Genomic DNA, 12,121 nt, shown 5'->3' with positions numbered 1-12,121 from the left:
AAAAAGAAAAGAAAAAAAAAAACACTGTTTAATCTAGAATTATTTCCCAAGAGAAAATATATTTCAAATACAAAGGTAAAAAAAGAACTTAATCAGGCAAAAAGAAAACAAGAATCTTTGCTAGTATAATTTCATTTTAAAAATAGTAAAGCATAAAGTATATGTTTTTCCATACAGAAGAGAAATGTTACGGATGGAAATCTGGATTTATTCAGGGAATTAAAAACTGATGGTAACTGTAAATAAAAGATAAAAAGATATTTTTCTCATTTTTAATTATTCAAAAATGTTGAATATTTAAAACAAACATAATTATGATATTTTAGGGGGTTTATAGCATATTTAGAAGTCACATATGCAACAATAGTACAAATGAAGCAGTGTAATATTATTTGTACACTGTGTTAAGCTAGAGGTGCAAATTGCGAAATGTATGCTAATAGGCCATTAGTGGATATTAAAAAAACAATTAGTTGAACTCTTTCCAAAATAATGCAGGAATAAAGAAAAAAAGGAAACAAGGGTCATGTAGGACAATTGCAAGACCAAAGAAAAGAGTATTCAAGTCTAATGTTTTGATAATGATGTTAAATTTCAACAGTTTATACCTGTCATATCAAAGGTGATGGTTATCAAACTGCACAAAACTGTAAGATCCCTCCCTTACTCACTAAAAGAAACCACTTCCAATATGAAAGTACATGTATATTAAAAGTAAAAGGGTGGAAAGCAGATATAACATAAAAACAAATTAACAAAAAAATTAAGTGGTTATATAAATAATGAGGGAGCAGAAGGCTAGCGGAGGACAAAGCAGAAGCTGATGCCCTACAACCTCCCCCCACCCCCACTCCTGGGTGGGAACTGTGTAACATTCTTCCAGTAATCTCCCAACTATCTTAATGTTATAATCTGCCACCCCCCAACAACCTAGGGTGTAGCACCTTTTTCTGCCCACGGGTCCTGTCCCTGTGCTTTTTTTTTTTCCTTTCTTTTCAGTGTTCCAGAATTCATGTTTATGCACCATACCCAGTGCTCCATGCAATCCGTGCCCTCCTTAATACCCACCACCAGGCTCACCCAACCTCCCGCACCCCTCCCCTCCAAAACCTTCAGTTTGGTCCCTGTGCTTTAATAAACCACCATATTGTACCAAAGATGTCTCAATAATTCTCTCTTGGTCATCACCCCACCGAACCTCACTTATATTCTAAAACTTCATCATTGATACTAAGTGAACTTCAGAATAAGGAGCAGGGACAAAGGACTCATTCCATAATGATAAAAAGATCAATTCATCAAGAAGTCATAACAATCTTAAATATGTGCACATCTAATAACAAAGTATGAAAATAGGCAAGTAAAACCAACAAACAGTAAAGGAAAGAGACAAATGCAAATACTTGGACTGACTTTTTAAATGCAAGTTTTTTCCACTTTATCTACAAATCAGTGCAACTCTTAATCAAAATTACAGAAAACATTTTTTACAGAAATTGGAAAGTGGATTTAAAAATGTAGACAGATGGTGTTGGGATGATTGGACAGCCACATGTAGAAAAATGAAACTGGACCTCTTTCTTAAACCATACACAAAAATAGAGTCAAAATGGATGAAAGACCTAAATGTGAGACAGGAATCCATCAGAATCCTAGAGGAAAACATAGGCAACAACCTCTTTACCATCGGTTGCAACAACTTCTTGCTAGAGGCGTCTCCAAAGACAAGGGGAACAAAAGCAAAAATGAACTATTGGGACCTCATCAAGATAAAAAGCTATTTTGCACAGCAAAGGTAACAGTCCGCAAAACCGAAGACAACCTACAGAATGGGAGAAGATATTTGCAAAATGCCTTATCAGAGGTAGTATCTAAAATCTAGAAAGAACTTATCAAACTTAAAACCCAAAAAACAAATAATCCAATCAAGAAATGGCAGAAAACATAAACAGACATTTCTCCAAGGAAGACATACAAATAGCCAACAAACACATGAATAAATACTCAGCATCAGGAAAATACAAATCAAAACCTCAATGAGATATCACCTCGCACTGGTCAGAATGACTAAAATTAACAAAAGAAAACAAAGATGTTAAAGAGGATGTGGAGAAAAGGGAACTCTCTTATACTGTTGGTGGAATGCAGGCTGGTGCAGCCACTCTGGAAAACGGTATGGAGGGTCCTCAAAAAAGTTGAAAATGGAGTTACCCTATGACACAGCGATTGCCCTAGTAGATATTTATCAAAAGGATATGAACATAGTGCTCCAAAGGGGTACCTGCACCCCCGTGTTTATAGCAGCAATGTCCACAATGGGCCAACTATGGAAAGATCCCAGATGTCCATTGACAGATGAATGGATAATGAAGATGTGGAATATATATATATGTATATATGTGTGTGTGTGTGTATATATATATACATATATATATATATGTATATATATATATGTTACTTAGCCATCAAAAAATGAATCTTGCCATTTGCAAGGACGTGGATGGAGCTAGAAGATATTATGCTAAGCGAAATAAATCAGAGAAAGACAATTATCACATAATCTCACTCATATGTGGAACTTCAGAAACCAAACAGAGGATTGTAGGGGAAGGGTGGGAAAAATAAAATAAGACAAAATCAGAAAGGGAGACAAACCCTAAGAGACTCTTAACTCTAGGAAACAAACTGAGGGTTGCTGGAGGGGAGTTGAGTGGGGGCATGGGGTAACTCGGTGATGGGTATTAAGGGGAGGACATGTGTTGTAATGGCTGGTGTTATACGCTACTGATGAATCATTAAACTCTACCCCTGAAACTCATAATAAGCTATATGTTAATTAATTGAATTTAAATAAAATTAAAAATAAAGTATAAATAAGAATGTATACAGAAAGCAAAGAATTGAAAAGTCAAATCTGATTTGATCAAAGAAGTTTTGATACAAGAAAATGAAAAATTCTGAAAAAGGAAAATGCTTTAACCTAACTAATTTTATATTTATTCCAACCCTGCAGTAAACCAGGATATTTGAAATTGGCATAAGCTTAAATTTATAAAAGTACAAGAATGCAGGTATCTTTTTCTGCTATTCAGTATATTGTCTTTCTGTTTTGTGGATGGTTTCCTTTGTTATGCATTTCCTTTGCTTTTTATTTTGATGTAATCCCAGTAGTTTCTTGTTGCCTTAGGAAACATGCCCAGAGCAGGGTTGTTAGGACCGAGGTCGGCAAAATTGTTGCCTGTGTTCTTTTCTAGAATTTGTTATGGTTTTAGGTCTCGCATTTAAGTCTTTAATTTATTTTGAATTTATTTTTGTGTATGGTGTTAGAAAGCCATCGAGTTTCATTCTTTTGCATGCAACTGTCCAGTTTTTGTTTTGTTTTGTTTTGTTTTAGGCCTTTTTTACCTATTTGAGAGAGAGAGCATGAGTGGGGAGGGGAGAGGGAAAGGGAGAAGTCTCCTTGCTGAGCAGGGAGTCCAGTGCAGGGCTCCATCTCAGGACCCAGGAGATCATGACCTGAGCCAAAGGCAGATGCTTAACAGACTGAGCCACCTCGTGACCATGACTGTCCAGCTTCCTTGGCTCTATTTACTAAAGAGACTGTCTTTCCTCCATGGTATACTCTTGCCTCCTTTGTCATAAATTAATTGACCATATAAGTATATGTTTACTTCTGGCCTCTCTATTCTGTTCCATTGATCTATGCGTCTAATACCATACTGTTTTGATTACTACAGCTTTGTAGTATTTCTTGAAATTTGGAATTGCAATACCCCTTGTTTTGTCCTTTTTAAGATTGTTTTGACTAAAGGCAACCTATGAAATGAAAAAAGGTTTTGCAAATGACATATCCAATAAAAGGTTAATATCCAAAGTATATAAAGAACTTATACAACTCAACACTAAAAAAACAAGCTGTTTAAAAAAAAAAAAAAAAAAGGGACAGACAACTTGAATAGATATTTTTCCAAAGAAGACTTACAGCTGGCTAACAGACATATGAAAATATGCTCAGCCTCACTCATCATCAGGGAAATGCAAATCAAAACCGTGATGAAATATCAGATAACACCTGTTAAAAAGGCCGAAATCAAGAAGACAAAAAACAAGCCTTGGTGAGGATGTGGAGAAAAAAACACTTATGCATTGGTGGTAGGAATGTAAATTGGTACAGCCACTGTTGCACGGTAGGGAGGTTCTTAGTAAAACTAAAAATAAAAATACTATATGATTCAATAATTCCACTACTGGATATTTACCCAAAAAATCAAAAACAGCAGAAAAGATACATGCACCCTTATGTTTATTACAGCATTATTTAAATACACATTGATAGATGAAAGGATAAAAAATATATAGTATAAATATCCATAAAAAGGATGACATTTTGCCATTTACAAAAACATGGATGGACCTAGAGGATATTGTGCTCAGTGAAGTAAGTTAAACGGAGGAAGACAAATACCATATGATTTCACTTATTTGTGGAATTTTAAAAAAATGAATAAGCAAACAAAAAGTGCAATCAGACCTATAAATAAATGTAGAGAAGAAGCTGATGGCTTCCAGAAGGGAGGGGAGTAGGGGTGGGCAAAGTGAGTGAAGGGAACCAGGAGATAGAAGCTATGGGTTATGGAATGCATTTACGTTGCAGGAATAAAAGGTACAGCATAGGGGCCATAGTAAATGATACTGTAGTAGTGTAGTGTGATGACTGAGGTAGCTGCACTTGTGAACATAGCTGTGTTGAATCACTATATGAAACTGATGTAACATTGTGTGTCGACTATACGCAACTAAAAAACAAAATTCCAAAATTTGTGCCATACCTGTATGATCATTTAATGTTTGACAAAAAGATTAAGGTAATTCGATTGGAAACAGCTAAGTTTTCAACAGACATCTTGAAAAATGTCCCCTTTGCTTTAGCACCTGCAGTTTTCTACTTAAGATCCTCTTATTCCTCTCTGTCTAAGTGGATAGAGCCACTTTCTCCAAAGTGCCTGTTCTCTGGAGGCTCTGGTCTCCGTCAGTGTATTCAGAAATCACTTTTATGGTGAATTTTAAATCCTGAATTCTGGCCTCAAGATTATCTTCTGAATTCTAGACTTCATAATTAATTTTCTGATTTTTCAGTCCCTCTAATTATAAATTAATTTATTGGGAGCTCGTTTAAAATGCAAATATTTTACTCAGGGCTCCTTGCGCGTATATTGAATACTTTCACCAGTGCGTGAGAAAACACTGATGAACAACGCAGCAGGGTTGATAACCAGATAAATATGTAACTGCAACAAAAGTTAGCTTTCCGCCCAGGGTACCGGAAATGCTGGTGTATTAACAACAACAAAAATGCTTCATTATATTTCCAGTGGAGCCTTCTTGCTCAATTTGATGTTCCTCCCTCACTCTTCAAAGCCTCAGTCTTATCCCTGACCTGGTTTTGAATCTGAATATCTAAAGTTTTTAAACTCATCACATGAAATAAACTAATTAGAGTGTAAGTGATTTTCTCTTTCCACTTAGTATGGATTGTGGATTGATCGTCTAGCATATGATTTTGTTTCACTATGTTTCTAGAAAATATGGCAGTTGTGTTTCTAGAAAAGGGTTCCACTGCCTTTGTGCGGCTTTCTACCTCAGGGTTCCCAATTACATTTCTGTTAGATTATTTTTGCCTCTCTTGTTAGTCTAGGGTTTTCTCTCTAATTGGTCCAAGAGCTTTGTTACTTTCAGGTGGCTTCCGCTATGGTTATTTTAAGCCATTCCTCGATGTCATTAATGTGGTACTCAGCTGTGCTGATTCGTTCTGTAATTCTATTTTTTCCTTTTCCTTCTGTAATGCTATTCATTTTGCACTAGTATGTTTCCCTCCACTGCAATTTCTGTATCATTAAATTCTACGCTTTATTTATCTCATATTTAAATTTAGATTTTATTAAATTATTCAGAATTTTAGAAGTTTTCTTTAGTAGGAAACACGATGGATAATGCTCTTCATCTTTGGCACAGTGTGTTTTGTTCTTCGTTTTACATGTTTCGTGCTTCTCCCTTTCTCCCTCCCCCTCTCCCTCCCTCCCTTCCTCTTGTGATATGTTTGCAGAAATGCCAAATCAGTCATGTCCTTACCTTCCAAACATGCAAGCTGTATATTGCTTTGCATGTCATTTAATTGTGTTGAAGGATTATAGATGAATTTCCTGTAATTCTTCTAACTTATCCAATATTTTTTCCCTATTTTTTGGTAATTGCTACAGCTTAAGGATTGTGTTGGGTTTTTTTGTTTTTGTTTGTTTGTTTTGTTTTTTTAACTTTTCTAGTGGAGTTATGGAAATTGGGCAGCTCACAGCTTTGTGTTTCAAAAACAGGGGTTAAATTCCAAAGTTGTATGCCAAGTTATGCATAATTTAATTTACTCATGTCTTTTCTTTTGTCTGACAAAATTATCTAATACCTACTAGTAATCCATTTTTGACTGCTCCCTTTCCTTTTATTAAATAATCTCTTTCCCCCTACCCAGTGATCCTTTGCTATTTATCTCTTTGAAAACATATATAGAAAAGTGTATGTTTCAATCCTAGTGAGGACATTTTAGGAACTGGCTTTACTCCACTGTTTATGTCTAAATTGTTCTTTTTAATTTCCAGTTATAAAACATAAAACATAAAAACATACAAAGCATCTTAATATTTTCTAGATCATCAGTATGATCGTTTCCAAACAATGGACAATGTTTGGATTAAACAAGAAAGATGATTATTTTATGACTACCTAGAGTTATTTTTCAGAATGAAAAGTGATTGAATAAGGAAACATTTAATGTTCTTAACTAGCTATTTTAAAAACATAGGCAACCACAAACACTTTCATAATTGCTGGAAATTCATTTATTGAAGGTAACACTCATTCTTGAATTAAAATAAGAAACGATTGTTTATTGAGATAGTATTATCCTTAACTTAATAAAATCTGTCTACCAGTTAAATATATATATACCCATGATGATCTATCACAAATATTTATTCAAGTTAATCAACTGAAAAATTATAACAACTAAATAGTTAACAACCATATTTTGACATATGTATAATACACTGAAATTGTTAGTTTGAATATAAAGCAACAGTTATCAATTAAGCATGTCATGGGCCTTAAGTATAAACCTTTCCAGAAATTCTCAGTAACTATAGGTAAAAAACAAAGCAAGACAAAAATAAGACATAAACTGTAATAAACCACTGCTTATTCTGTCTGTTCCTGAAACCTGAGACAAATTAAAAATCTCACATATGATTATGAACTTCTCTGTTCATTTTAAAAATTTTAACTTTATCTTTGGTCATTTAAAGACATCTCAATTTTGAATTTTAACTTCTTGTACTGAACATACTGTCATAATGGCATAATCCTCTTTAAATCTCATAATTCTTAAAGCCTGACTTGTCTACTAAAAATATAGTGATGTTGACATTTTTTAGCGAGTGCATTCATTGTATAGCTTTTACTCTTTTTAAAAACTTTCCCGTATGTTTATATTGAGTATCCACTTCTTACAAGCAGCTCTTAGTTGCTGGTTGGAAAAAAAAAAAAAAGATTTCCCTCTCCTGTCTAACAATTTTTGGCCTTTTCTACTGAAATATATACTCCACTAATATTTAATGTCATTACTAATGTTATTTGGATTGAAATATCTGATCTTACTCAACTCTGATGCCCTTATTTGATAGTTTCCCTTTAATTCTTGCCTTTTCAAATTTGATTGAGAATTATTTAAATTTATTTCCTTCTAAGAGGGGGTGTTACACTTTTACTCTCTTTTTGTTTAATATGATTTCAATATATTTGATTCCTCTTTGTGCCTTTTTCATTAAAGACTGTATTCTTAGTATTTATCGTTTTTCCCGTCATCACCACTGCCCCCGCCCCTGCAGCCTCCATGTCCCCTGTGGACCCCTCAGCACTGGCTTCTCTTGGAGGACTTTTACATTTCAACTTCAAACACATTGCTGTTTTCACTAAGCTCTTGGAGTACATTCACTCCATTATTTGAATCAGAAAATTGATGGCATTTTTCCCAGTAAATTCTTCCTCTTCTTTTTTGTTTTTTTGGCCCTAGAGACTAGGTTACTATATCATTTGATGGGTTCATTATGGCTCTTTCTTTTTTTGAAAAAGGTGATCCCCTGATCTGAAAGAAGAGATGGGTATAGTTGTATCCTCAGCTAATAGAAATTCTTTACATGTCACAGTGAAGCATCCACTGGTATCTTATGCGTGTGTGTGTGTGTGTGTGTGTGTGTATGCTACTATATTCATATGTATCTCAGCCAAGACAAACCTGCTGCTGCAAGATTTCTTACAATTAAAACTCTACATCTTGACAAGTCCAGGTGGCTCAGTCGCTAAGTGCCTGCCTTGGGCTGGGGTCATGATCTCAGGGTCCTGGGATCAAGCCCTGCATCAGGCTACCTGCCCAGCGGGAAGCCTGCTTCTTCTTCTCCCACTCCCCTGCTTGTGTTCCCTCTCTGTCAAACTAATAAATAAAATATTAAAACAAAACAAACTATACCTTTTCGTACTCAGCTTGATGCTCCCTTTATAGTTTATGGTCTCTAGTGATGCCTACGGCAGTCCCATGAACCATTCTATACCAGGAAGCCCCTTACTTCAGAGTCTGTTGGGTTTGCCTGTGGGATACCACCTATTTTAAAAATATATATAGTTTATTTATTTATTTGACAGAGAGAGACACAGTGAGAGAGGGAACAGGAGCAGGGGGAGTAGGAGAGGGAGAAGCAGGCTTCCTGCTGAACAGGGAGCCCGGTGTGGGGCTTGATCCCAGGACCCTGGGATCATGACCTGAGCTGAAGGCAGACGTTCAACGACTAAGCCACCCAGCCTCCTCTACCACCTACTTTTAAGAACTGCCTTGTGCTGCTTGAGAGTTGCAACTACCATCTTCCCTCTGACTCTTTCCTCTGAGTCTCCAGGACTCCGAAAGGTGCTTTTCACAAATAACAATTTAAGGTTACTTACCATCAACATGTTTTACTGAAGTGAAATTTCATATGTGTCTTACTTGATTTCCTAGCAAATGAATGTTCTAACTCTAGTAACTTATAACCTGGAAAGCTTAAACTTATTAAGTTATATTTCTATCTCTATTCCAGCTAGTTCACAAGGTTCTTCTTCTTTTTTTTTTTTTTTCCCAATTTTAAGTATCATTACAACTGTATTTTTCTCTGGGGCAGTTGTCCCTGCAAAGTGAAAATTGATGGATGTGTATTACTTGTCATTGTAATTACCTAAATTAATAATCAACTATATCCCTCTTAGTACCTGGGAGGAATTGCCTTCTCACCGATGCTGGGCTACAGGTATTGAATATCATCACATGAATGAGCCCCTTGGGCCAAAAATACCAAAAGGGGCATGAGTGGAGATCTGAAAGTTACATGCTTTGCACGTAGCGGCCACCTGGTAATCATGTGTTCAATCTAATGCCATTGTGGCCACTTGGACATGTCTTCCTGGGATAGTAGGGGGGGTGATGAGGTCCCTGCCGTGGAGGCTGTCGGACATCACTGGGGGCAGCAGGAGGCTGCTGCGTCAGGAGTCTTGCACACGGTACGGCCTGCAGCCTCAGTCATGGCCATGGCCACTCACTGGCCGGGTGGGGAACTGTTCTGTTTGCAAAGAGCAGATGAGGTTTGCCAGGGAGTTAAGTGAGTAATGAGAAACGTAAAACAGTCTGTTGCACTTTGGTAAAGAGCTTGTCTACGAGGTGAAGTGTAGTTCTGATTTACAAGAAAATGTCAAAATAACAGAAGGTTTTAACAAAGAGAAGTAAGCTCGTCAGAGCTACAAGAAAAAAGAGGCAGCTTTGGAAGTTCAGCTGAGACTCCAGTAAAGAAAAAAAATAACCTCTTGGACTTGTATAGTGTTTTTGTAACATACAAAATATAGGGCATGAAGTAATTAAATATTAATGCCCTTTAGCTGATGTTTCCAGGAGAATATTTAATTATAAAAGCAGTGTTATTGTGCAGCACAGTTGGAGACAGGCTTCAGGGAGACAGAAATATTTGGCAGGAATTACGGTGCAGATCCTTTGTACATGGTAATGAGTGGACCTCAGCCGAACAAGCACAATGCTTTATGATGGTTTTTGAGTGCATTATTTTGAGCAATATAAGAATACTCTAAAATAACGCATATGTTTCCATTATATGATGCCAACAGTAGGACTAAGAGTCAAGAGTAAGAAATAAGCTTAAGATCTGTGAGTTAAAAGTGTAAGATATTAGGAAGAGAGCACATTTAAATACATACGCTATGATATTAGATCAGTAATCTAGTTAGTTTCTCCATGGCCAATAAGTCTTTTGGGCTCCGTGCACCTGATCATTGCAGCAGCTCTGGTTGATTGCTCAGTACTTTATGGTTTGGTGCTACTGATGACCTTCAAAGGAAACTGAAGTCACCAGCTTGCAGGTGCCAGAAAGGAGACTTCATTCTTTGCTAAAGAGATGGCAATTGACACCATAAGGATTTAACGTGGAAGACCATTCCATCAAGGGTCACAGTGTTGTGGCGGCTGGGACCATGGGCACAGCAGCACCTGCTCCTTGTCCCTGTGTCCTCCAGGCTTACTGCGGAATGACTCAATTTCACCTTGCCTCACACTCCTTATGTCCTCATTTCTCCTCATGCTGCTTCAGATAATTTGCCGTGCACCCACACTTATCTGCTAGAATATACCAAAGTCAACTCCGAGTGGATGAACAAATGTGGAAAGTGAGGCTTTAACATTTTAAGGAGGTCGGTGTTGAGTCAAGGTCACAAAAAGAAAAGAAAAGAAAAGAAAAGATTGATATATGCTTCAACTCTGTCAAGAGTAAGAATTTCTGTTAATCAAAATATACTACCAAAATGATGGAAGAAATATTTTCAATACATATGAAGGGGAAAATCTAGGTAACCTAAAATGTAAAGTAGGAAGAAAGAGTCAACGTCAGACCCACGATATCTTCTTTTCCTTGTGGGACACAGAGAATGATAAACCTGAACCAGACATTCTCAGAAACATGTAAATGTAATGTTACTAGCAGAATGATTGCACTTGGCAAATTTCATGTAGAAGGGAAAACAAAATCAACCAACTAACAAAAAACCAAAAACCCAAATCCTTTTTATGATCTAACTCCTGGTTTGACTAGATGGACTATCATAAAAAACAGAATTTATGGATTCGGGAGGAACATTTTATGGAATTTATGGACTTGGCTGTGCAGAGAATGGATGTTTAGTCACATATATATTTTCTATCTATTGGATTGATGTAGTGTAAAACTAGGAAGCTGCCCAAACCAAACAAGATTTCTTTGAAAACATTTCGCCAACAGTATTCAGTGTTCATGTGTCATTCACAACCAAAAGGTATCACAGCATGAGAGAAATGGACATTATTGGAAGTTGTGCCTGATGGATCGGTGCCCCTTTGGTGAGGGATGCTGGGTCCGTATTTGCTTTTGGCTTGTATCCCATGACTCATTAGTGATGTTTATGTTGAGTAAGATCTATGTTTCTATGAGTGTGTTTTGACAGTTCATCCATTGAGGCATTGGAATAACCATTTCCTATAAATCAATCAGAATAAAAAAGGACCCCAAAAAAGAAAGAAAAAAAAAAGAGCTAATATTTCAAAACCAGAAAGCACGGATTTGAACAGATGCTTATTCTTTATTAACCGACATACTACAACTTCTAAATATGCAAAAATGATCAGTATGGGCTAATTTGTCAAACATACTGATGAGAGTTTAATGAAAGATAATGACAAGTCATAGAAGAAAACATATAATAACATTTGCATGAAGTTAAAAAGCATAAAACCAGGCAAAATCAGACATAGACATAGAGTTAAACTATTAGAAGAAGCAAGAGAATAACAAACACAAAATAATGATTATTTCTGGGATGAAGGAACATATGATTACAGAATGCTATACAACTAGCTAATGTATGGTAATGTCCTGTTCGTTAGCTTGGTAAATGGTTCAAAACTTTAGTAATGTTACTTTTCAACTTTACATTTATGTTATATATATATTACTTTAAT

The sequence above is a fragment of the Mustela nivalis genome (genome assembly GCF_964662115.1).
Source record: "Mustela nivalis genome assembly, chromosome: 14".
In the NCBI taxonomy this organism is placed as follows: Eukaryota; Metazoa; Chordata; class Mammalia; order Carnivora; family Mustelidae; genus Mustela; species Mustela nivalis.
This window is presented reverse-complemented; position numbering follows the sequence as displayed.